General features: G+C 37.1%; 8 non-coding genes across 8 annotated transcripts; all 8 read left to right on the top strand.

Annotated features, from left to right (window-relative positions):
* Positions 1 to 2046: 2046 nt before the first annotated feature.
* On the top strand, positions 2047 to 2153 carry LOC145997886 (U6 spliceosomal RNA). The gene has a single exon (XR_014443272.1). It is a non-coding gene; the product is annotated as a U6 spliceosomal RNA (small nuclear RNA).
* Positions 2154 to 5237: 3084 nt separating this feature from the next.
* Positions 5238 to 5344, top strand: LOC145997885 (U6 spliceosomal RNA). The gene has a single exon (XR_014443271.1). It is a non-coding gene; the product is annotated as a U6 spliceosomal RNA (small nuclear RNA).
* Positions 5345 to 8427: 3083 nt separating this feature from the next.
* Positions 8428 to 8534, top strand: LOC145997884 (U6 spliceosomal RNA). The gene has a single exon (XR_014443270.1). It is a non-coding gene; the product is annotated as a U6 spliceosomal RNA (small nuclear RNA).
* Positions 8535 to 11617: 3083 nt separating this feature from the next.
* LOC145997883 (U6 spliceosomal RNA) lies at positions 11618 to 11724 on the top strand. Its single transcript, XR_014443269.1, has one exon. It is a non-coding gene; the product is annotated as a U6 spliceosomal RNA (small nuclear RNA).
* Positions 11725 to 14802: 3078 nt separating this feature from the next.
* On the top strand, positions 14803 to 14909 carry LOC145997894 (U6 spliceosomal RNA). The gene has a single exon (XR_014443280.1). It is a non-coding gene; the product is annotated as a U6 spliceosomal RNA (small nuclear RNA).
* A 3082-nt stretch (positions 14910 to 17991) lies between these two features.
* On the top strand, positions 17992 to 18098 carry LOC145997882 (U6 spliceosomal RNA). Its single transcript, XR_014443268.1, has one exon. It is a non-coding gene; the product is annotated as a U6 spliceosomal RNA (small nuclear RNA).
* Positions 18099 to 21180: 3082 nt separating this feature from the next.
* On the top strand, positions 21181 to 21287 carry LOC145997881 (U6 spliceosomal RNA). The gene has a single exon (XR_014443267.1). It is a non-coding gene; the product is annotated as a U6 spliceosomal RNA (small nuclear RNA).
* Positions 21288 to 24369: 3082 nt separating this feature from the next.
* On the top strand, positions 24370 to 24476 carry LOC145997897 (U6 spliceosomal RNA). The gene has a single exon (XR_014443283.1). It is a non-coding gene; the product is annotated as a U6 spliceosomal RNA (small nuclear RNA).
* The last annotated feature ends 2514 nt before the right edge of the window (positions 24477 to 26990 follow it).

Genomic DNA, 26990 nt, shown 5'->3' with positions numbered 1-26990 from the left:
GTGTCTATTCATCAGTGACGTGCCGGAGGATTAAGTTTTCAGGAAACTAAATTCCTTTTGTGATCTGCTTTTAATATATTTTTGCAATTTTGACATAATTTTTTATTTTATTTTTGCTAAAACTGAGGAGATAGCACAAACTGGGAATCGGGCAGGTCCATGAGCTTCGCTAGATGGTCAAACCGGTCAGTCGCCTCCCCTCCATCCCCCGAATTTTTTATCAACAATTTCAAACATCGAAATAAAGAAGGGAAAAAGAGACTATATTGTGAAACCCGATATTAGAAATAAAGTTCCGTTAATTCGTATTCCAACACAAGAGCAAAAATAAAAATTGCACGAGATGGATAAATGAAGTGTAAAATGCAAGAATCAGGTTAAAACTTCAAGTAGTCAGATTCTAGGACATAACTCAAAACAATGATATCTTCTTTCATAATTGTAAAAAATGTTATCTTGAAAACGAAAGACGGTGTTCTAAATTTTCTTAATTTACAAAATTAAAACTTACATACATCTATTAAGTGCAGAAGCTAGTCTTATTCCTGCACCGAGAATCGAACCCGGGCCTCCTGGGTGAGAGCCAGGTATCCTAGCTACTAGGCCTTGCCGGAGGCGGCGACATTTCAATTCGCCATTACAGAGCAGAAAGCTGTTTCTCTTGTCTTCCTCACATGTGCTAATTTTTGCTCCATTTGTGCTACAATTACTATTTTCGGAGGAGAAAGGACCATATTTACTTGAATTCTGCACTGGTATGTTTGATACGGTTTCGAGCACTTTCTTGATGTTCTTTTGTTTCCGATTGACCCGGACGACAACTCTCCTGGCAAGGAAAGTAGTGTGAAATCGATAAAGAATTGAATAATTATTAAATATCAAAAAACGATGCGAAATCCAGTTGACGAGAAGAAAAGTTGGAACGAGTTTACAATACCGGACCACTCTCTAATTTCTATGAAATTTCGCCTGCTCACTAATTGTGAACTCCTAATCACGAATCTGCATGTAATAATTGGCGGTCGAGTAAGAAAAAAACAAAAACGAAGAAACTAAGATTTCTTAACGTAACGTAACCCTACCATAAGAAAAGTAGCTCCACGGAACACGCCATTTTCCCCGAATGGGTGTTACTTATCGCACAACACTTTAGCAACATAGTGTTCTGACGTCACGGGAGAAAGCTTTTTCATGTTAGGCAAGACAAGCCAAAATATTAATTTTTCTTTGTATTTATGATAATGGAACCTAACCTAACCTCGTAGGTATTCCTCGTGTAACATCAATATTCAAGGTAGCAAGATTGTTGTGCGTAAAGCAAGACCATTAATAAATTGCGAAAGAAAGATGGTTCCGAATTGCTGTGTATGGACAATGACCGTGGTAAATCGCAAGGTTATTTTACAAGTTTTACACGTAAATGTACAATTGTAACAAGTGACCGCCAAATATGAACTACATATACGTCATCAGGACACCGAAATTAGTAAGTAGGCGAAATTTTATAGAAATTTGAGAGTGGTCCGGTATTGTAAACCCATGCCGGAAAGTTTTTGATTAATATTTTAAGAATATTATCATAATTAGTAGCGTGCATAAATTCCTTCAAAGCCGTATGATATGATCGCAATGGAATCTTCGGCAGAAATAAATAAAACATGATTACACAACAAATGCTTTGGACAAGTATATTTTGATTCGCAAATTTCGTACCTGGACCCCCGCCGAATACGTCCTGGATTCCACAGTAAATTTTAACACACACATTACATTTCTATTTTGTGGAATTTCATTTTCACGCTTACGTGAAAACTACGAAATTGATGTCGGTCACATTTTGTGAAGCACAATCAATTTATTTATCGATATGAGAATAGATGACACTAGCTAAAGGGTTTTAAATTAAGTTGTACATTTCTTTGATATGATATTCCAGTAGTATGATGTTTATTCTCGCAGTAATGTGTAATTGTATTTCTAACTCTCGCAGTAGATACTTTGATATGTATCCTGACTATATATATGAAACTCAGTGATGAATTCGACGTACTCGCTTCGGCGGTACATATACTAAAATTGGAACGATACAGAGAAGATTAGCATGGCCCCTGCGCAAGGATGACACGCAAAATCGTGAAGCGTTCCACATTTTTTTCCACACCCAGGTATTGAAATATTAATTGAAAAACTTCCTTCGGAACCCCACTTCCCCAAAGAGGGTGTCCGGAATGAGATTGACAGTTTTTAAAAGTGTGTGTGTTATTTTAATACGGTAAGGTGTAGCTAGAAACAAAAACATACATTTTGAAGGCAAACTCAAAGAGTTTTATTGGAAGCACATACAGCTCATTATAGCTCTCCATGGGTTCTGTTTCTTGCATTGAGAATGTCTAGCCAGGATTCAATCTCCCTCCACGTGTTCTGTCGCTCAAACAAAAATTGCTTCGGTGTCGGAAAAAGCAGGCGTAGCTTATGGAAATCAATACAGTGGACCAGGCAGCTTGGAATTCCAAGGTCCACTGTTCACGAGGTCGTTAACAAAAAGTTCCGTTTGTTTGCTTCCTAGGTGCAGTTTTTGCACGAATTTAAGCCACATGTCAAGCTGAAAAGACATTGTGTCTCCATTGATATTCTGCAAAAGATTTACGTTACCCCTCTAGACTTCTTACTTTGGGGTTACATAGGTGTATTCTGGCCATAAGATAAATGAATTACAAGAACTGTAGGACAGTATTCGGAAAGCTCCTGCCTCTGTAACCCCTCAGATGCTACAAGACACGTGGAGGGTGATCGAATACAGAGTAAACATTGTCCATGCAACAAACGGAGCTCATGGGAAGCTATACTGAGCTATAATGAACTGTAATTGCTTACAATAAAACTCTTTAAGTTTGCCTTCAAAATGTATGTTTTTGTTTCTAGCTTCTCGTTACCGTATTAAACAAACGCACTTTTAAAAACTGTCAATCCCATTCCGGACACCCTATATTTTTAGATACGCGACTGTGTGTAAAGGTGAAAAAATATACGTGTTAGTAATAAGTCACCTGAAGAGATATTTGAATTATACATTTTTGAAATTCAGGTGTATGTTACATCGAAACATACAAAATACTTACCAGATGATGTGTTTTCTTCATTTTGAAGTGTAGACTGTAAATGACTTTTAAGACATCGAAAATTTCATATCTGTGTCTATTCATCAGTGACGTGCCGGAGGATTAAGTTTTCAGGAAACTAAATTCCTTTTGTGATCTGCTTTTAATATATTTTTGCAATTTTGACATAATTTTTTATTTTATTTTTGCTAAAACTGAGGAGATAGCACAAACTGGGAATCGGGCAGGTCCATGAGCTTCGCTAGATGGTCAAACCGGTCAGTCGCCTCCCCTCCATCCCCCTAAATTTTTTATCAACAATTTCAAACATCGAAATAAAGAAGGGAAAAGAGACTATATTGTGAAAGCCGATATTAGAAATAAAGTTCCGTTAATTCGTATTCCAACACAAGAGCAAAAATAAAAATTGCACGAGATGGATAAATGAAGTGTAAAATGCAAGAATCAGGTTAAAACTTCAAGTAGTCAGATTCTAGGACATAACTCAAAACAATGATATCTTCTTTCATAATTGTAAAAAATGTTATCTTGAAAACGAAAGACGGTGTTCTAAATTTTCTTAATTTACAAAATTAAAACTTACATACATCTATTAAGTGCAGAAGCTAGTCTTATTCCTGCACCGAGAATCGAACCCGGGCCTCCTGGGTGAGAGCCAGGTATCCTAGCTACTAGGCCTTGCCGGAGGCGGCGACATTTCAATTCGCCCTTACAGAGCAGAAAGCTGTTTCTCTTGTCTTTCTCACATGTGCTAATTTTTGCTCCATTTGTGCTACAATTACTATTTTCGGAGGAGAAAGGACCATATTTACTTGAATTCTGCACTGGTATGTTTGATACGGTTTCGAGCACTTTCTTGATGTTCTTTTGTTTCCGATTTACCCGGACGACAACTCTCCTGGCAAGGAAAGTAGTGTGAAATCGATAAAGAATTGAATAATTATTAAATATCAAAAAACGATGCGAAATCCAGTTGACGAGAAGAAAAGTTGGAACGAGTTTACAATACCGGACCACTCTCTAATTTCTATGAAATTTCGCCTGCTCACTAATTGTGAACTCCTAATCACTAATCTGCATGTAATAATTGGCGGTCGAGTAAGAAAAAAACAAAAACGAAGAAACTAAGATTTCTTAACGTAACGTAACCCTACCATAAGAAAAGTAGCTCCACGGAACACGCCATTTTCTTCGAATGGGTGTTACTTATCGCACAACACTTTAGCAACATAGTGTTCTGACGTCACGGGAGAAAGCTTTTTCATGTTAGGCAAGACAAGCCAAAATATTAATTTTTCTTTGTATTTATGATAATGGAACCTAACCTAACCTCGTAGGTATTCCTCGTGTAACATCAATATTCAAGGTAGCAAGATTGTTGTGCGTAAAGGAAGACCATTAATAAATTGCGAAGGAAAGATGGTTCCGAATTGCTGTGTATGGACAATGACCGTGGTAAATCGCAAGGTTATTTTACAAGTTTTACACGTAAATGTACAATTGTAACAAGTGACCGCCAAATATGAACTACATATACGTCATCAGGACACCGAAATTAGTAAGTAGGCGAAATTTTATAGAAATTTGAGAGTGGTCCGGTATTTTAAACCCATGCCGGAAAGTTTTTGATTAATATTTTAAGAATTTTATCATAATTAGTAGCGTGCATAAATTCCTTCAAAGCCGTATGATATGATCGCAATGGAATCTTCGGCAGAAATAAATAAAACATGATTACACAACAAATGCTTTGGACAAGTATATTTTGATTCGCAAATTTCGTACCTGGACCCCCGCCGAATACGTCCTGGATTCCACAGTAAATTTTAACACACACATTACATTTCTATTTTGTGGAATTTCATTTTCACGCTTACGTGAAAACTACGAAATTGATGTCGGTCACATTTTGTGAAGCACAATCAATTTATTTATCGATATGAGAATAGATTACACTAGCTAAAGGGTTTTAAATTAAGTTGTACATTTCTTTGATATGATATTCCAGTAGTATGATGTTTATTCTCGCAGTAATGTGTAATTGTATTTCTAACTCTCGCAGTAGATACTTTGATATGTATCCTGACTATATATATGAAACTCCGTGATGAGTTCGACGTACTCGCTTCGGCGGTACATATACTAAAATTGGAACGATACAGAGAAGATTAGCATGGCCCCTGCGCAAGGATGACACGCAAAATCGTGAAGCGTTCCACATTTTTTCCACACCCAGGTATTGAAATATTAATTGAAAAACTTCCATCGGAACCCCACTTCCCCAAAGAGGGTGTCCGGAATGAGATTGACAGTTTTTAAAAGTGTGTGTGTTATTTTAATACGGTAAGGTGTAGCTAGAAACAAAAACATACATTTTGAAGGCAAACTCAAAGAGTTTTATTGGAAGCACATACAGCTCATTATAGCTCTCCATGGGTTCTGTTTGTTTCATTGAGAATGTCTAGAAAGGATTCAATCTCCCTCCACGTGTTCTGTCGCTCAAACAAAAATTGCTTCGGTGTCGGAAAAAGCAGGCGTAGCTTATGGAAATCAATACAGTGGACCAGGCAGCTTGGAATTCCAAGGTCCACTGTTCACGAGGTCGTGCACAAAAAGTTCCGTTTGTTTGCTTCCTCGGTGCAGTTTTTGCACGAAATTAAGCCACATGTCAGGCTGAAAAGACATTGATTCTCTATTGACATTCTGCAAAAGATTTACGTTACCCCTCTAGACTTCTTACTTTGGGGTTACATAGGTGTATTCTGGCCATAAGATAAATGAACTACAAGAACTGTAGGACAGTATTCGGAAAGCTCCTGCCTCTGTAACCCCTCAGATGCTACATGACACGTGGAGGGTGATCGAATACAGGGTAAACATTGTCCATGCAACAAACGGAGCTCATGGGGAGCTATACTGAGCTATAATGAACTGTAATTGCTTACAATAAAACTCTTTAAGTTTGCCTTCAAAATGTATGTTTTTGTTTCTAGCTTCTCGTTACCGTATTAAACAAACGCACTTTTAAAAACTGTCAATCCCATTCCGGACACCCTATATTTTTAGATACGCGACTGTGTGTAAAGGTGAAAAAATATACGTGTTAGTAATAAGTCACCTGAAGAGATATTTGAATTATACATTTTTGAAATTCAGGTTTATGTTACATCGAAACATACAAAATACTTACCAGATGATGTGTTTTCTTCATTTTGAAGTGTAGACTGTAAATGACTTTTAAGACATCGAAAATTTCATATCTGTGTCTATTCATCAGTGACGTGCCGGAGGATTAAGTTTTCAGGAAACTAAATTCCTTTTGTGATCTGCTTTTAATATATTTTTGCAATTTTGACATAATTTTTTATTTTATTTTTGCTAAAACTGAGGAGATAGCACAAACTGGGAATCGGGCAGGTCCATGAGCTTCGCTAGATGGTCAAACCGGTCAGTCGCCTCCCCTCCATCCCCCTAAATTTTTTATCAACAATTTCAAACATCGAAATAAAGAAGGGAAAAGAGACTATATTGTGAAAGCCGATATTAGAAATAAAGTTCCGTTAATTCGTATTCCAACACAAGAGCAAAAATAAAAATTGCACGAGATGGATAAATGAAGTGTAAAATGCAAGAATCAGGTTAAAACTTCAAGTAGTCAGATTCTAGGACATAACTCAAAACAATGATATCTTCTTTCATAATTGTAAAAAATGTTATCTTGAAAACGAAAGACGGTGTTCTAAATTTTCTTAATTTACAAAATTAAAACTTACATACATCTATTAAGTGCAGAAGCTAGTCTTATTCCTGCACCGAGAATCGAACCCGGGCCTCCTGGGTGAGAGCCAGGTATCCTAGCTACTAGGCCTTGCCGGAGGCGGCGACATTTCAATTCGCCCTTACAGAGCAGAAAGCTGTTTCTCTTGTCTTTCTCACATGTGCTAATTTTTGCTCCATTTGTGCTACAATTACTATTTTCGGAGGAGAAAGGACCATATTTACTTGAATTCTGCACTGGTATGTTTGATACGGTTTCGAGCACTTTCTTGATGTTCTTTTGTTTCCGATTTACCCGGACGACAACTCTCCTGGCAAGGAAAGTAGTGTGAAATCGATAAAGAATTGAATAATTATTAAATATCAAAAAACGATGCGAAATCCAGTTGACGAGAAGAAAAGTTGGAACGAGTTTACAATACCGGACCACTCTCTAATTTCTATGAAATTTCGCCTGCTCACTAATTGTGAACTCCTAATCACTAATCTGCATGTAATAATTGGCGGTCGAGTAAGAAAAAAACAAAAACGAAGAAACTAAGATTTCTTAACGTAACGTAACCCTACCATAAGAAAAGTAGCTCCACGGAACACGCCATTTTCTTCGAATGGGTGTTACTTATCGCACAACACTTTAGCAACATAGTGTTCTGACGTCACGGGAGAAAGCTTTTTCATGTTAGGCAAGACAAGCCAAAATATTAATTTTTCTTTGTATTTATGATAATGGAACCTAACCTAACCTCGTAGGTATTCCTCGTGTAACATCAATATTCAAGGTAGCAAGATTGTTGTGCGTAAAGGAAGACCATTAATAAATTGCGAAAGAAAGATGGTTCCGAATTGCTGTGTATGGACAATGACCGTGGTAAATCGCAAGGTTATTTTACAAGTTTTACACGTAAATGTACAATTGTAACAAGTGACCGCCAAATATGAACTACATATACGTCATCAGGACACCGAAATTAGTAAGTAGGCGAAATTTTATAGAAATTTGAGAGTAGTCCGGTATTGTAAACCCATGCCGGAAAGTTTTTGATTAATATTTTAAGAATTTTATCATAATTAGTAGCGTGCATAAATTCCTTCAAAGCCGTATGATATGATCGCAATGGAATCTTCGGCAGAAATAAATAAAACATGATTACACAACAAATGCTTTGGACAAGTATATTTTGATTCGCAAATTTCGTACCTGGACCCCCGCCGAATACGTCCTGGATTCCACAGTAAATTTTAACACACACATTACATTTCTATTTTGTGGAATTTCATTTTCACGCTTACGTGAAAACTACGAAATTGATGTCGGTCACATTTTGTGAAGCACAATCAATTTATTTATCGATATGAGAATAGATTACACTAGCTAAAGGGTTTTAAATTAAGTTGTACATTTCTTTGATATGATATTCCAGTAGTATGATGTATATTCTCGCAGTAATGTGTAATTGTATTTCTAACTCTCGCAGTAGATACTTTGATATGTATCCTGACTATATATATGAAACTCCGTGATGAGTTCGACGTACTCGCTTCGGCGGTACATATACTAAAATTGGAACGATACAGAGAAGATTAGCATGGCCCCTGCGCAAGGATGACACGCAAAATCGTGAAGCGTTCCACATTTTTTCCACACCCAGGTATTGAAATATTAATTGAAAAACTTCCATCGGAACCCCACTTCCCCAAAGAGGGTGTCCGGAATGAGATTGACAGTTTTTAAAAGTGTGTGTGTTATTTTAATACGGTAAGGTGTAGCTAGAAACAAAAACATACATTTTGAAGGCAAACTCAAAGAGTTTTATTGGAAGCACATACAGCTCATTATAGCTCTCCATGGGTTCTGTTTGTTTCATTGAGAATGTCTAGAAAGGATTCAATCTCCCTCCACGTGTTCTGTCGCTCAAACAAAAATTGCTTCGGTGTCGGAAAAAGCAGGCGTAGCTTATGGAAATCAATACAGTGGACCAGGCAGCTTGGAATTCCAAGGTCCACTGTTCACGAGGTCGTGCACAAAAAGTTCCGTTTGTTTGCTTCCTCGGTGCAGTTTTTGCACGAAATTAAGCCACATGTCAGGCTGAAAAGACATTGATTCTCTATTGACATTCTGCAAAAGATTTACGTTACCCCTCTAGACTTCTTACTTTGGGGTTACATAGGTGTATTCTGGCCATAAGATAAATGAACTACAAGAACTGTAGGACAGTATTCGGAAAGCTCCTGCCTCTGTAACCCCTCAGATGCTACATGACACGTGGAGGGTGATCGAATACAGGGTAAACATTGTCCATGCAACAAACGGAGCTCATGGGGAGCTATACTGAGCTATAATGAACTGTAATTGCTTACAATAAAACTCTTTAAGTTTGCCTTCAAAATGTATGTTTTTGTTTCTAGCTTCTCGTTACCGTATTAAACAAACGCACTTTTAAAAACTGTCAATCCCATTCCGGACACCCTATATTTTTAGATACGCGACTGTGTGTAAAGGTGAAAAAATATACGTGTTAGTAATAAGTCACCTGAAGAGATATTTGAATTATACATTTTTGAAATTCAGGTTTATGTTACATCGAAACATACAAAATACTTACCAGATGATGTGTTTTCTTCATTTTGAAGTGTAGACTGTAAATGACTTTTAAGACATCGAAAATTTCATATCTGTGTCTATTCATCAGTGACGTGCCGGAGGATTAAGTTTTCAGGAAACTAAATTCCTTTTGTGATCTGCTTTTAATATATTTTTGCAATTTTGACATAATTTTTTATTTTATTTTTGCTAAAACTGAGGAGATAGCACAAACTGGGAATCGGGCAGGTCCATGAGCTTCGCTAGATGGTCAAACCGGTCAGTCGCCTCCCCTCCATCCCCCTAAATTTTTTATCAACAATTTCAAACATCGAAATAAAGAAGGGAAAAGAGACTATATTGTGAAAGCCGATATTAGAAATAAAGTTCCGTTAATTCGTATTCCAACACAAGAGCAAAAATAAAAATTGCACGAGATGGATAAATGAAGTGTAAAATGCAAGAATCAGGTTAAAACTTCAAGTAGTCAGATTCTAGGACATAACTCAAAACAATGATATCTTCTTTCATAATTGTAAAAAATGTTATCTTGAAAACGAAAGACGGTGTTCTAAATTTTCTTAATTTACAAAATTAAAACTTACATACATCTATTAAGTGCAGAAGCTAGTCTTATTCCTGCACCGAGAATCGAACCCGGGCCTCCTGGGTGAGAGCCAGGTATCCTAGCTACTAGGCCTTGCCGGAGGCGGCGACATTTCAATTCGCCCTTACAGAGCAGAAAGCTGTTTCTCTTGTCTTTCTCACATGTGCTAATTTTTGCTCCATTTGTGCTACAATTACTATTTTCGGAGGAGAAAGGACCATATTTACTTGAATTCTGCACTGGTATGTTTGATACGGTTTCGAGCACTTTCTTGATGTTCTTTTGTTTCCGATTGACCCGGACGACAACTCTCCTGGGAAGGAAAGTAGTGTGAAATCGATAAAGAATTGAATAATTATTAAATATCAAAAAACGATGCGAAATCCAGTTGACGAGAAGAAAAGTTGGAACGAGTTTACAATACCGGACCACTCTCTAATTTCTATGAAATTTCGCCTGCTCACTAATTGTTAACTCCTAATCACGAATCTGCATGTAATAATTGGCGGTCGAGTAAGAAAAAAACAAAAACGAAGAAACTAAGATTTCTTAACGTAACGTAACCCTACCATAAGAAAAGTAGCTCCACGGAACACGCCATTTCCCCCGAATGGGTGTTACTTATCGCACAACACTTTAGCAACATAGTGTTCTGACGTCACGGGAGAAAGCTTTTTCATGTTAGGCAAGACAAGCCAAAATATTAATTTTTCTTTGTATTTATGATAATGGAACCTAACCTAACCTCGTAGGTATTCCTCGTGTAACATCAATATTCAAGGTAGCAAGATTGTTGTGCGTAAAGGAAGACCATTAATAAATTGCGAAAGAAAGATGGTTCCGAATTGCTGTGTATGGACAATGACCGTGGTAAATCGCAAGGTTATTTTACAAGTTTTACACGTAAATGTACAATTGTAACAAGTGACCGCCAAATATGAACTACATATACGTCATCAGGACACCGAAATTAGTAAGTAGGCGAAATTTTATAGAAATTTGAGAGTGGTCCGGTATTGTAAACCCATGCCGGAAAGTTTTTGATTAATATTTTAAGAATATTATCATAATTAGTAGCGTGCATAAATTCCTTCAAAGCCGTATGATATGATCGCAATGGAATCTTCGGCAGAAATAAATAAAACATGATTACACAACAAATGCTTTGGACAAGTATATTTTGATTCGCAAATTTCGTACCTGGACCCCCGCCGAATACGTCCTGGATTCCACAGTAAATTTTAACACACACATTACATTTCTATTTTGTGGAATTTCATTTTCACGCTTACGTGAAAACTACGAAATTGATGTCGGTCACATTTTGTGAAGCACAATCAATTTATTTATCGATATGAGAATAGATGACACTAGCTAAAGGGTTTTAAATTAAGTTGTACATTTCTTTGATATGATATTCCAGTAGTATGATGTTTATTCTCGCAGTAATGTGTAATTGTATTTCTAACTCTCGCAGTAGATACTTTGATATGTATCCTGACTATATATATGAAACTCCGTGATGAGTTCGACGTACTCGCTTCGGCGGTACATATACTAAAATTGGAACGATACAGAGAAGATTAGCATGGCCCCTGCGCAAGGATGACACGCAAAATCGTGAAGCGTTCCACATTTTTTCCACACCCAGGTATTGAAATATTAATTGAAAAACTTCCATCGGTACCCCACTTCCCCAAAGAGGGTGTCCGGAATGAGATTGACAGTTTTTAAAAGTGTGTGTGTTATTTTAATACGGTAAGGTGTAGCTAGAAACAAAAACATACATTTTGAAGGCAAACTCAAAGAGTTTTATTGGAAGCACATACAGCTCATTATAGCTCTCCATGGGCTCTGTTTGTTGCATTGAGAATGTCTAGAAAGGATTCAATCTCCCTCCACGTGTTCTGTCGCTCAAACAAAAATTGCTTCGGTGTCGGAAAAAGCAGGCGTAGCTTATGGAAATCAATACAGTGGACCAGGCAGCTTGGAATTCCAAGGTCCACTGTTCACGAGGTCGTGCACAAAAAGTTCCGTTTGTTTGCTTCCTCGGTGCAGTTTTTGCACGAAATTAAGCCACATGTCAAGCTGAAAAGACATTGATTCTCTATTGACATTCTGCAAAAGATTTACGTTACCCCTCTAGACTTCTTACTTTGGGGTTACATAGGTGTATTCTGGCCATAAGATAAATGAACTACAAGAACTGTAGGACAGTATTCGGAAAGCTCCTGCCTCTGTAACCCCTCAGATGCTACATGACACGTGGAGGGTGATCGAATACAGGGTAAACATTGTCCATGCAACAAACGGAGCTCATGGGGAGCTATACTGAGCTATAATGAACTGTAATTGCTTACAATAAAACTCTTTAAGTTTGCCTTCAAAATGTATGTTTTTGTTTCTAGCTACTCGTTACCGTATTAAACAAACGCACTTTTAAAAACTGTCAATCCCATTCCGGACACCCTATATTTTTAAATACGCGACTGTGTGTAAAGGTGAAAAAATATACATGTTAGTAATAAGTCACCTGAAGAGATATTTGAATTATACATTTTTGAAATTCAGGTTTATGTTACATCGAAACATACAAAATACTTATCAGATGATGTGTTTTCTTCATTTTAAAGTGTAGACTGTAGATGACTTTTAAGACATCGAAAATTTCATATCTGTGTCTATTCATCAGTGAGGTGCCGGAGGATTAAGTTTTCAGGAAACTAAATTCCTTTTGTGATCTGCTTTTAATATATTTTTGCAATTTTGACATATTTTTTATTTTATTTTTGCTAAAACTGAGGAGATAGCACAAAGTGGGAATCGGGCAGGTCCATGAGCTTCGCCAGATGGTCAAACCGATCAGTCGCCTCCCCTCCATCCCCCTAAATTTTTATCAACAATTTCAAACATCGAAATAAACAAGGGAAAAGAGACTATATTGTGAAACCCGTTATTAGAAATAAAGTTCCGTTAATTCGTATTCCAACACAAGAGCAAAAATAAAAATTGCACGAGATGGATAAATGAAGTGTAAAATGCAAGAATCAGGTTAAAACTTCAAGTAGTCAGATTCTAGGACATAACTCAAAACAATGATATCTTCTTTCATAATTGTAAAAAATGTTATCTTGAAAACGAAAGACGGTGTTCTAAATTTTCTTAATTTACAAAATTAAAACTTACATACATCTATTACGTGCAGAAACTAGTCTTATTCCTGCACCGAGAATCGAACCCGGGCCTCCTGGGTGAGAGCCAGGTATCCTAGCTACTAGGCCTTGCCGGAGGCGGCGATATTTCAATTCGCCCTTACAGAGCAGAAAGCTGTTTCTCTTGTCTTCCTCACATGTGCTAATTTTTGCTCCATTTGTGCTACAATTACTATTTTCGGTGGAGAAATGACCATATTTACTTGAATTCTGCACTGGTATGTTTGATACGGTTTCGAGCACTTTCTTGATGTTCTTTTGTTTCCGATTGACCCGGACGACAACTTTCCTGGTAAGGAAAGTAATGTGAAATCGATAAAGAATTGAATAATTATTAAATATCAAAAAACGATGCGAAATCCAGTTGACGAGAAGAAAAGTTGGAACGAGTTTACAATACCGGACCACTCTATAATTTCTATGAAATTTCGCCTGCTCACTAATTGTGAACTCCTAATCACGAATTTGCATGTAATAATTGGCGGTCGAGTAAGAAAAAAACAAAAACGAAGAAACTAAGATTTCTTAACGTAACGTAACCCTACCATAAGAACAGTAGCTCCACGGAACACGCCATTTTCCCCGAATGGGTGTTACGTATCGCACAACACTTTAGCAACATAGTGTTCTGACGTCACGGGAGAAAGCTTTTTCATGTTAGGCAAGACAAGCCAAAATATTAATTTTTCTTTGTATTTATGATAATGGAACCTAACCTAACCTCGTAGGAATTCCTCGTCTAACATCAATATTCAAGGTAGCAAGATTGTTGTGCGTAAAGGAAGACCATTAATAAATTGCGAAAGAAGGATGGTTCCGAATTGCTGTGTATGGACAATGACCGTGGTAAATCGCAAGGTTATTTTACAAGTTTTACACGTAAATGTACAATTGTAACAAATGACCGCCAAATATGAACTACATATACGTCATCAGGACACCGAAATTAGTAAGTAGGCGAAATTTTATAGAAATTTGAGAGTGGTCCGGTATTGTAAACCCATGCCGGAAAGTTTTTGATTAATATTTTAAGAATATTATAATTAGTAGCGTTCATAAATTCCTTCAAAGCCGTATGATATGATCGCAATGGAATCTTCGGCAGAAATAAATAAAACATGATTACACAACAAATGCTTTGGACAAGTATATTTTGATTCGCAAATTTAGTACCTGGACCCCCGCCGAATACGTCCTGGATTCCACAGTAAATTTTAACACACACATTACATTTCTATTTTGTGGAATTTCATTTTCACGCTTACGTGAAAACTACGAAATTGATGTCGGTCACATTTTGTGAAGCACAATCAATTTATTTATCGATATGAGAATAGATTACACTAGCTAAAGGGTTTTAAATTAAGTTGTACATTTCTTTGATATGATATTCCAGTAGTATGATGTTTATTCTCGCAGTAATGTGTAATTGTATTTCTAACTCTCGCAGTAGATACTTTGATATGTATCCTGACTATATATATGAAACTCCGTGATGAGTTCGACGTACTCGCTTCGGCGGTACATATACTAAAATTGGAACGATACAGAGAAGATTAGCATGGCCCCTGCGCAAGGATGACACCCAAAATCGTGAAGCGTTCCACATTTTTTCCACACCCAGGTATTGAAATATTAATTGAAAAACTTCCTTCGGAACCCCACTTCCCCAAAGAGGGTGTCCGGAATGAGATTGACAGTTTTTAAAAGTGTGTGTGTTATTTTAATACGGTAAGGTGTAGCTAGAAACAAAAACATACATTTTGAAGGCAAACTCAAAGAGTTTTATTGGAAGCACATACAGCTCATTATAGCTCTCCATGGGCTCTGTTTGTTGCATTGAGAATGTCTAGCCAGTATTCAATCTCCCCCCACGTGTTCTGTCGCTCAAACAAAAATTGCTTCGGTGCAGGAAAAAGCAGGCGTAGCTTATGGAAATCAATTCCGCTGGACCAGGCAGCTTGGAATTCCAAGGTCCACTGTTCACGACGTCGTGCACAAAAATTTCCGTTTGCTTGCTTCCTAGGTGCAGTTTTTGCACGAAATTAAGCCACATGTCAAGCTGAAAAGACATTGATTCTCTATTGACATTCTGCAAAAGATTTACGTTACCCCTCTAGACTTCTTACTTTGGGGTTACATAGGTGTATTCTGGCCATAAGATAAATGAACTACAAGAACTGTAGGACAGTATTCGGAAAGCTCCTGCCTCTGTAACCCCTCAGATGCTACAAGACACGTGGAGGGTGATCGAATACAGGGTAAACATTGTCCATGCTACAAACGGAGCTCATGGGGAGCTATACTGAGCTATAATGAACTGTAATTGCTTACAATAAAACTCTTTAAGTTTGCCTTCAAAATGTATGTTTTTGTTTCTAGCTACTCGTTACCGTATTAAACAAACGCACTTTTAAAAACTGTCAATCCCATTCCGGACACCCTATATTTTTAAATACGCGACAGTGTGTAAAGGTGAAAAAATATACGTGTTAGTAATAAGTCACCTGAAGAGATATTTGAATTATACATTTTTGAAATTCAGGTTTATGTTACATCGAAACATACAAAATACTTATCAGATGATGTTTTTTCTTCATTTTAAAGTGTAGACTGTAGATGACTTTTAAGACATCGAAAATTTCATATCTGTGTCTATTCATCAGTGACGTGCCGGAGGATTAAATTTTCAGGAAACTAAATTCCTTTTGTGATCTGCTTTTAATATATTTTTGCAATTTTGACATATTTTTTTATTTTATTTTTGCTAAAACTGAGGAGATAGCACAAAGTGGGAATCGGGCAGGTCCATGAGCTTCGCCAGATGGTCAAACCGATCAGTCGCCTCCCCTCCATCCCCCTAAATTTTTATCAACAATTTCAAACATCGAAATAAAGAAGGGAAAAGAGACTATATTGTGAAAGCCGATATTAGAAATAAAGTTCCGTTAATTCGTATTCCAACACAAGAGCAAAAATAAAAATTGCACGAGATGGATAAATGAAGTGTAAAATGCAAGAATCAGGTTAAAATTTCAAGTAGTCAGATTCTAGGACATAACTCAAAACAATGATATCTTCTTTCATAATTGTAAAAAATGTTATCTTGAAAACGAAAGACGGTGTTCTAAATTTTCTTAATTTACAAAATTAAAACTTACATACATCTGTTACGTGCAGAAGCTAGTCTTATTCCTGCACCGAGAATCGAACCCTGGCCTCCTGGGTGAGAGCCAGGTATCCTAGCTACTAGGCCTTGCCGGAGGCGGCGACATTTCAATTCGCCCTTACAGAGCAGAAAGCTGTTTCTCTTGTCTTCCTCACATGTGCTAATTTTTGCTCCATTTGTGCTACAATTACTATTTTCGGAGGAGAAAGGACCATATTTACTTGAATTCTGCACTGGTATGTTTGATACGGTTTCGAGCACTTTCTTGATGTTCTTTTGTTTCCGATTTACCCGGACGACAATTTTCCTGGCAAGGAAAGTAATGTGAAATCGATAAAGAATTGAATAATTATTAAATATAAAAAAACGTTGCGAAATCCAGTTGACGAGAAGAAAAGTTGGAACGAGTTTACAATACCGGACCACTCTCTAATTTCTATGAAATTTCGCCTGCTCACTAATTGTGAACTCCTAATCACGAATCTGCTTGTAATAATTGGCGGTCGAGTAAGAAAAAAACAAAAACGAAGAAACTAAGATTTCTTAACGTAACGTAACCCTACCTTAAGAACAGTAGCTCCACGGAACACGCCATTTTCCCCGAATGGGTGTTACGTATCGCACAACACTTTAGCAACATAGTGTTCTGACGTCACGGGAGAAAGCTTTTTCATGTTAGGCAAGACAAGCCAAAATATTAATTTTTCTTTGTATTTATGATAATGGAACCTAACCTAACATCGTAGGAATTCCTCGTCTAACATCAATATTCAAGGAAGCAAGATTGTTGTGCGTAAAGGAAGACCATTAATAAATTGCGAAAGAAAGATGGTTCCGAATTGCTGTGTATGGACAATGACCGTGGTAAATCGCAAGGTTATTTACAAGTTTTACACGTAAATGTACAATTGTAACATATGACCGCCAAATATGAACTACATATACGTCATCAGGACACCGAAATTAGTAAGTAGGCGAAATTTTATAGAAATTTGAGAGTAGTCCGGTATTGTAAACCCATGCCGGAAAGTTTTTGATTAATATTTTAAGAATATTATCATAATTAGTAGCGTGCATAAATTCCTTCAAAGCCGTATGATATGATCGCAATGGAATCTTCGGCAGAAATAAATAAAACATGATTACACAACAAATGCTTTGGACAAGTATATTTTGATTCGCAAATTTAGTACCTGGACCCCCGCCGAATACGTCCTGGATTCCACAGTAAATTTTAACACACACATTACATTTCTATTTTGTGGAATTTCATTTTCACGCTTACGCGAAAACTACGAAATTGATGTCGGTCACATTTTGTGAAGCACAATCAATTTATTTATCGATATGAGAATAGATGACACTAGCTAAAGGGTTTTAAATTAAGTTGTACATTTCTTTGATATGATATTCCAGTAGTATGATGTTTATTCTCGCAGTAATGTGTAATTGTATTTCTAACTCTCGCAGTAGATACTTTGATATGTATCCTGACTATATATATGAAACTCCGTGATGAGTTCGACGTACTCGCTTCGGCGGTACATATACTAAAATTGGAACGATACAGAGAAGATTAGCATGGCCCCTGCGCAAGGATGACACGCAAAATCGTGAAGCGTTCCACATTTTTTTCCACACCCAGGTATTGAAATATTAATTGAAAAACTTCCATCGGAACCCCACTTCCCCAAAGAGGGTGTCCGGAATGAGATTGACAGTTTTTAAAAGTGTGTGTGTTATTTTAATACGGTAAGGTGTAGCTAGAAACAAAAACATACATTTTGAAGGCAAACTCAAAGAGTTTTATTGGAAGCACATACAGCTCATTATAGCTCTCCATGGGTTCTGTTTGTTGCATTGAGAATGTCTAGCCAGTATTCAATCTCCCTCCACGTGTTCTGTCGCTCAAACAAAAATTGCTTCGGTGTCGGAAAAAGCAGGCGTAGCTTATGGAAATCAATACAGTGGACCAGGCAGCTTGGAATTCCAAGGTCCACTGTTCACCAGGTCGTGCACAAAAAGTTCCGTTTGTTTGCTTCCTCGGTGCAGTTTTTGCACGAAATTAAGCCACATGTCAAGCTGAAAAGACATTGATTCTCTATTGACATTCTGCAAAAGATTTACGTTACCCCTCTAGACTTCTTACTTTGGGGTTACATAGGTGTATTCTGGCCATAAGATAAATGAACTACAAGAACTCTAGGACAGTATTCGGAAAGCTCCTGCCTCTGTAACCCCTCAGATGCTACAAGACACGTGGAGGGTGATCGAATACAGGGTAAACATTGTCCATGCAACAAACGGAGCTCATGGGGAGCTATACTGAGCTATAATGAACTGTAATTGCTTACAATAAAACTCTTTAAGTTTGCCTTCAAAATGTATGTTTTTGTTTCTAGCTACTCGTTACCGTATTAAACAAACGCACTTTTAAAAACTGTCAATCCCATTCCGGACACCCTATATTTTTAAATACGCGACAGTGTGTAAAGTTGAAAAAATATACGTGTTAGTAATAAGTCACCTGAAGAGATATTTGAATTATACATTTTTGAAATTCAGGTTTATGTTACATCGAAACATACAAAATACTTATCAGATGATGTGTTTTCTTCATTTTAAAGTGTAGACTGTAGATGACTTTTAAGACATCGAAAATTTCATATCTGTGTCTATTCATCAGTGACGTGCCGGAGGATTAAATTTTCAGGAAACTAAATTCCTTTTGTGATCTGCTTTTAATATATTTTTGCAATTTTGACATATTTTTTTATTTTATTTTTGCTAAAACTGAGGAGATAGCACAAAGTGGGAATCGGGTAGGTCCATGAGCTTCGCCAGATGGTCAAACCGATCAGTCGCCTCCCCTCCATCCCCCTAAATTTTTATCAACAATTTCAAACATCGAAATAAAGAAGGGAAAAGAGACTATATTGTGAAAGCCGATATTAGAAATAAAGTTCCGTTAATTCGTATTCCAACACAAGAGCAAAAATAAAAATTGCACGAGATGGATAAATGAAGTGTAAAATGAAAGAATCAGGTTAAAATTTCAAGTAGTCAGATTCTAGGACATAACTCAAAACAATGATATCTTCTTTCATAATTGTAAAAAATGTTATCTTGAAAACGAAAGACGGTGTTCTAAATTTTCTTAATTTACAAAATTAAAACTTACATACATCTATTACGTGCAGAAGCTAGTCTTATTCCTGCACCGAGAATCGAACCCGGGCCTCCTGGGTGAGAGCCAGGTATCCTAGCTACTAGGCCTTGCCGGAGGCGGCGACATTTCAATTCGCCCTTACAGAGCAGAAAGCTGTTTCTCTTGTCTTCCTCACATGTGCTAATGTTTGCTCCATTTGTGCTACAATTACTATTTTCGGAGCAGAAACGACCATATTTACTTGAATTCTGCACTGGTATGTTTGATACGGTTTCGAGCACTTTCTTGATGTTCTTTTGTTTCCGATTTACCCGGACGACAACTTTCCTGGCAAGGAAAGTAATGTGAAATCGATAAAGAATTGAAGAATTATTAAATATCAAAAAACGATGCGAAATCCAGTTGACGAGAAGAAAAGTTGGAACGAGTTTACAATACCGGACCACTCTCTAATTTCTATGAAATTTCGCCTGCTCACTAATTGTGAACTCCTAATCACGAATCTGCATGTAATAATTGGCGGTCGAGTAAGAAAAAAACAAAACCGAAGAAACTAAGATTTCTTAACGTAACGTAACCCTACCATAAGAACAGTAGCTCCACGGAACACGCCATTTTCCCCGAATGGGTGTTACTTATCGCACAACACTTTAGCAACATATTGTTCTGACGTCACGGGAGAAAGATTTTTCATGTTAGGCAAGACAAGCCAAAATATTAATTTTTCTTTGTATTTATGATAATAGAACCTAACCTAACCTCGTAGGAATTCCTCGTCTAACATCAATATTCAAGGTAGCAAGATTGTTGTGCGTAAAGGAAGACCATTAATAAATTGCGAAAGAAAGATGGTTCCGAATTGCTCTGTATGGACAATGACCGTGGTAAATCGCAAGGTTATTTTACAAGTTTTACACGTAAATGTACAATTGTAACAAGTGACCGCCAAATATGAACTACATATACGTCATCAGGACACCGAAATTAGTAAGTAGGCGAAATTTTATAGAAATTTGAGAGTGGTCCGGTATTGTAAACCCATGCCGGAAAGTTTTTGATTAATATTTTAAGAATATTATCATAATTAGTAGCGTGCATAAATTCCTTCAAAGCCGTATGATATGATCGCAATGGAATCTTCGGCAGAAATAAATAATCATGATTACACAACAAATGCTTTGGACAAGTATATTTTGATTCGCAAATTTCGTACCTGGACCCCCGCCGAATACGTCCTGGATTCCACAGTAAATTTTAACACACACATTACATTTCTATTTTGTGGAATTTCATTTTCACGCTTACGTGAAAACTACGAAATTGATGTCGGTCACATTTTGTGAAGCACAATCAATTTATTTATCGATATGAGAATAGATGACACTAGCTAAAGGGTTTTAAATTAAGTTGTACATTTCTTTGATATGATATTCCAGTAGTATGATGTTTATTCTCGCAGTAATGTGTAATTGTATTTCTAACTCTCGCAGTAGATACTTTGATATGTATCCTGACTATATATATGAAACTCCGTGATGAGTTCGACGTACTCGCTTCGGCGGTACATATACTAAAATTGGAACGATACAGAGAAGATTAGCATGGCCCCTGCGCAAGGATGACACGCAAAATCGTGAAGCGTTCCACATTTTTTCCACACCCAGGTATTGAAATATTAATTGAAAAACTTCCTTCGGAACCCCACTTCCCCAAAGAGGGTGTCCGGAATGAGATTGACAGTTTTTAAAAGTGTGTGTGTTATTTTAATACGGTAAGGTGTAGCTAGAAACAAAAACATACATTTTGAAGGCAAACTCAAAGAGTTTTATTGGAAGCACATACAGCTCATTATAGCTCTCCATGGGTTCTGTTTGTTGCATTGAGAATGTCTAGCCAGGATTCAATCTCCCTCCACGTGTTCTGTCGCTCAAACAAAAATTGCTTCGGTGTCGGAAAAAGCAGGCGTAGCTTATGGAAATCAATACAGTGGACCAGGCAGCTTGGAATTCCAAGGTCCACTGTTCACGAGGTCGTGCACAAAAAGTTCCGTTTGTTTGCTTCCTCGGTGCAGTTTTTGCACGAAATTAAGCCACATGTCAAGCTGAAAAGACATTGATTCTCTATTGACATTCTGCAAAAGATTTACGTTACCCCTCTAGACTTCTTACTTTGGGGTTACATAGGTGTATTCTGGCCATAAGATAAATGAACTACAAGAACTGTAGGACAGTATTCGGAAAGCTCCTGCCTCTGTAACCCCTCAGATGCTACAAGACACGTGGAGGGTGATCGAATACAGGGTAAACATTGTCCATGCTACAAACGGAGCTCATGGGGAGCTATACTGAGCTATAATGAACTGTAATTGCTTACAATAAAACTCTTTAAGTTTGCCTTCAAAATGTATGTTTTTGTTTCTAGCTACTCGTTACCGTATTAAACAAACGCACTTTTAAAAACTGTCAATCCCATTCCGGACACCCTATATTTTTAAATACGCGACTGTGTGTAAAGGTGAAAAAATATACGTGTTAGTAATAAGTCACCTGAAGAGATATTTGAATTATACATTTTTGAAATTCAGGTTTATGTTACATCGAAACATACAAAATACTTATCAGATGATGTGTTTTCTTCATTTTAAAGTGTAGACTGTAGATGACTTTTAAGACATCGAAAATTTCATATCTGTGTCTATTCATCAGTGAGGTGCCGGAGGATTAAGTTTTCAGGAAACTAAATTCCTTTTGTGATCTGCTTTTAATATATTTTTGCAATTTTGACATATTTTTTTATTTTATTTTTGCTAAAACTGAGGAGATATAACAAAGTGGGAATCGGGCAGGTCCATGAGCTTCGCCAGATGGTCAAACCGATCAGTCGCCTCCCCTCCATCCCCCTAAATTTTTATCAACAATTTCAAACATCGAAATAAAGAAGGGAAAAGAGACTATATTGTGAAAGCCGATATTAGAAATAAAGTTCCGTTAATTCGTATTCCAACACAAGAGCAAAAATAAAAATTGCACGAGATGGATAAATGAAGTGTAAAATGCAAGAATCAGGTTAAAATTTCAAGTAGTCAGATTCTAGGACATAACTCAAAACAATGATATCTTCTTTCATAATTGTAAAAAATGTTATCTTGAAAACGAAAGACGGTGTTCTAAATTTTCTTAATTTACAAAATTAAAACTTACATACATCTATTAAGTGCAGAAGCTAGTCTTATTCCTGCACCGAGAATCGAACCCGGGCCTCCTGGGTGAGAGCCAGGTATCCTAGCTACTAGGCCTTGCCGGAGGCGGCGACATTTCAATTCGCCCTTACAGAGCAGAAAGCTGTTTCTCTTGTCTTCCTCACATGTGCTAATTTTTGCTCCATTTGTGCTACAATTACTATTTTCGGAGGAGAAAGGACCATATTTACTTGAATTCTGCACTGGTATGTTTGATACGGTTTCGAGCACTTTCTTGATGTTCTTTTGTTTCCGATTGACCCGGACGACAACTTTCCTGGCAAGGAAAATAATGTGAAATCGATAAAGAATTGAATAATTATTAAATATCAAAAAACGATGCGAAATCCAGTTGACGAGAAGAAAAGTTGGAACGAGTTTACAATACCGGACCACTCTCTAATTTCTATGAAATTTCGCCTGCTCACTAATTGTGAACTCCTAATCACGAATCTGCATGTAATAATTGGCGGTCGAGTAAGAAAAAAACAAAACCGAAGAAACTAAGATTTCTTAACGTAACGTAACCCTACCATAAGAACAGTAGCTCCACGGAACACGCCATTTTCCCCGAATGGGTGTTACTTATCGCACAACACTTTAGCAACATAGTGTTCTGACGTCACGGGAGAAAGCTTTTTCATGTTAGGCAAGACAAGCCAAAATATTAATTTTTCTTTGTATTTATGATAATGGAACCTAACCTAACCTCGTAGGAATTCCTCGTCTAACATCAATATTCAAGGTAGCAAGATTGTTGTGCGTAAAGGAAGACCATTAATAAATTGCGAAAGAAAGATGGTTCCGAATTGCTGTGTATGGACAATGACCGTGGTAAATCGCAAGGTTATTTTACAAGTTTTACACGTAAATGTACAATTGTAACAAGTGACCGCCAAATATGAACTACATATACGTCATCAGGACACCGAAATTAGTAAGTAGGCGAAATTTTATAGAAATTTGAGAGTGGTCCGGTATTGTAAACCCATGCCGGAAAGTTTTTGATTAATATTTTAAGAATATTATCATAATTAGTAGCGTGCATAAATTCCTTCAAAGCCGTATGATATGATCGCAATGGAATCTTCGGCAGAAATAAATAAAACATGATTACACAACAAATGCTTTGGACAAGTATATTTTGATTCGCAAATTTAGTACCTGGACCCCCGCCGAATACGTCCCGGATTCCACAGTAAATTTTAACACACACATTACATTTCTATTTTGTGGAATTTCATTTTCACGCTTACGTGAAAACTACGAAATTGATGTCGGTCACATTTTGTGAAGCACAATCAATTTATTTATCGATATGAGAATAGATGACACTAGCTAAAGGGTTTTAAATTAAGTTGTACATTTCTTTGATATGATATTCCAGTAGTATGATGTTTATTCTCGCAGTAATGTGTAATTGTATTTCTAACTCTCGCAGTAGATACTTTGATATGTATCCTGACTATATATATGAAACTCCGTGATGAGTTCGACGTACTCGCTTCGGCGGTACATATACTAAAATTGGAACGATACAGAGAAGATTAGCATGGCCCCTGTGCAAGGATGACACGCAAAATCGTGAAGCGTTCCACATTTTTTCCACACCCAGGTATTGAAATATTAATTGAAAAACTTCCTTCGGAACCCCACTTCCCCAAAGAGGGTGTCCGGAATGAGATTGACAGTTTTTAAAAGTGTGTGTGTTATTTTAATACGGTAAGGTGTAGCTAGAAACAAAAACATACATTTTGAAGGCAAACTCAAAGAGTTTTATTGGAAGCACATACAGCTCATTATAGCTTTCCATGGGCTCTGTTTGTTGCATTGGGAATGTCTAGCCAGTATTCAATCTCCCTCCACGTGTTCTGTCGCTCAAACAAAAATTGCTTCGGTGTCGGAAAAAGCAGGCGTAGCTTATGAAAATCAATACAGTGGACCAGGCAGCTTGGAATTCCAAGGTCCACTGTTCACGAGGTCGTGCACAAAAAGTTCCGTTTGTTTGCTTCCTCGGTGCAGTTTTTGCACGAAATTAAGCCACATGTCAAGCTGAAAAGACATTGATTCTCCATTGACATTCTGCAAAAGATTTACGTTACCCCTCTAGACTTCTTACTTTGGGGTTACATAGGTGTATTCTGGCAAAAAGATAAATGAACTACAAGAACTGTTGGACAGTATTCGGAAAGCTCCTGCCTCTGTAACCCCTCAGATGCTACAAGACACGTGGAGGGTGATCGAATACAGGGTAAACATTGTCCATGCAACAAACGGAGCTCATGGGGAGCTATACTGAGCTATAATGAACTGTAATTGCTTACAATAAAACTCTTTAAGTTTGCCTTCAAAATGTATGTTTTTGTTTCTAGCTACTCGTTACTGTATTAAACAAACGCACTTTTAAAAACTGTCAATCCCATTCCGGACACCCTATATTTTTAGATACGCGACTGTGTGTAAAGGTGAAAAAATATACGTGTTAGTAATAAGTCACCTGAAGAGATATTTGAATTATACATTTTTGAAATTCAGGTGTATGTTACATCGAAACATACAAAATACTTATCAGATGATGTGTTTTCTTCATTTTAAAGTGTAGACTGTAGATGACTTTTAAGACATCGAAAATTTCATATCTGTGTCTATTCATCAGTGACGTGCCGGAGGATTAATTTTTAAGGAAACTAAATTCCTTTTGTGATCTGCTTTTAATATATTTTTGCAATTTTGACATAATTTTTTATTTTATTTTTGCTAAAACTGAGGAGATAGCACAAAGTGGGAATCGGGCAGGTCCATGAGCTTCGCTAGATGGTCAAACCGGTCAGTCGCCTCCCCTCCATCCCCCTAAATTGTTATCAACAATTTCAAACATCGAAATAAAGAAGGGAAAAGAGACTATATTGTGAAAGCCGATATTAGAAATAAAGTTCCGTTAATTCGTATTCCAACACAAGAGCAAAAATAAAAATTGCACGAGATGGATAAATGAAGTGTAAAATGCAAGAATCAGGATAAAACTTCAAGTAGTCAGATTCTAGGACATAACTCAAAACAATGATATCTTCTTTCATAATTGTAAAAATGTTATCTTGAAAACGAAAGACGGTGTTCTAAATTTTCTTAATTTACAAAATTAAAACATACATACATCTATTACGTGCAGAGGCTGGTCTTATTCCTGCACCGAGAATCGAACCCTGGCCTCCTGGGTGAGAGCCAAGTATCCTAGATACTAGGCCTTGCCGGAGGCGGCGATATTTCAATTCGCCCTTACAGAGCAGAAAGCTGTTTCTCTTGTCTTCCTCACATGTGCTAATTTTTGCTCCATTTGTGCTACAATTACTATTTTCGGAGGAGAAAGGACCATATTTACTTGAATTCTGCACTGGTATGTTTGATACGGTTTCGAGCACTTTCTTGATGTTCTTTTGTTTCCGATTGATCCGGACGACAACTTTCCTGGCAAGGAAAATAATGTGAAATCGATAAAGAATTGAATAATTATTAAATATCAAAAAACGATGCGAAATCCAGTTGACGAGAAGAAAAGTTGGAACGAGTTTACAATACCGGACCACTCTCTAATTTCTATGAAATTTCGCCTGCTCACTAATTGTGAACTCCTAATCACGAATCTGCATGTAATAATTGGCGGTCGAGTAAGAAAAAAACAAAACCGAAGAAACTAAGATTTCTTAACGTAACGTAACCCTACCATAAGAAAAGTAGCTCCACGGAACACGCCATTTTCCCCGAATGGGTGTTACTTATCGCACAACACTTTAGCAACATAGTGTTCTGACGTCACGGGAGAAAGCTTTTTCATGTTAGGCAAGACAAGCCAAAATATTAATTTTTCTTTGTATTTATGATAATGGAACCTAACCTAACCTCGTAGGAATTCCTCGTCTAACATCAATATTCAAGGTAGCAAGATTGTTGTGCGTAAAGGAAGACCATTAATAAATTGCGAAAGAAAGATGGTTCCGAATTGCTGTGTATGGACAATGACCGTGGTAAATCGCAAGGTTATTTTACAAGTTTTACACGTAAATGTACAATTGTAACAAGTGACCGCCAAATATGAACTACATATACGTCATCAGGACACC

This window comes from Lepisma saccharinum, chromosome 13, assembly GCF_977018435.1.
Source record: "Lepisma saccharinum chromosome 13, izLepSacc3.1, whole genome shotgun sequence".
NCBI classification, from domain to species: domain Eukaryota; kingdom Metazoa; phylum Arthropoda; class Insecta; order Zygentoma; family Lepismatidae; genus Lepisma; species Lepisma saccharinum.
The sequence above is the reverse complement of the archived record's forward strand: the minus strand, read 5'-3'. Positions and strand labels throughout refer to the sequence as shown.